Consider the following 714-nt stretch of genomic DNA (forward strand, 5'->3'; position numbering starts at 1 on the left):
TTTATGACCTTGTGGTAGGCTATTATAGCATAATTTAACCGACAACCGTGTCACAATGCTTCATTGAACTGAATTGAATTGAACTGAATTGAATTGAATTGAATTGAATTGAATTGAATTGAATTGAATTGAGCTGGTGGCTGGCTGCATTAGGTCATAAATCCTGCACCATCCATGTAAAGCACGTTAAATAATGTTTTCCAAAAGATGCTTTCTGTCAGGTCCAGGTAGTTTTTTTATCATGCTGATGTATGTTGCTAATTTTTCCAATACATTTCTTTATAATTAGTTATTTGACAGACGCAGAGGGTGAAAATCACTTTTAAATCAGTTTTGACATACTTCCAGTCAATTCCAAATTATGTACTCACTATGACAACAGAACAGAACAGAACAGAACAGGATTAAATAAAGCCATGGCTCAGAGTCTTTGGTACAGTACTTCCAGCACACTCAGCAAAACAGCACTGCTGGGGGGGGGACACACAAAAACTCAGTTAGATCAAGAACTAAACATATGATCAATCCACAATTGGAGGTTTCAATCATTCACAAGAAACACTTTTATGCAAAATCCTATACGACCCCAGTCTACAGTATCTGGTCTCAGAATACAAAATACCACGTTTGACCACTAGGGGACAAAGTGGCTTTCTTCGAGTTGCATGTGAAATATAATCCATACCATTTTCAATCATGAGAGACCAGAGGGTA

The sequence above is a fragment of the Poromitra crassiceps genome, assembly GCF_964638095.1.
Source record: "Poromitra crassiceps genome assembly, chromosome: 15".
In the NCBI taxonomy this organism is placed as follows: domain Eukaryota; kingdom Metazoa; phylum Chordata; class Actinopteri; order Beryciformes; family Melamphaidae; genus Poromitra; species Poromitra crassiceps.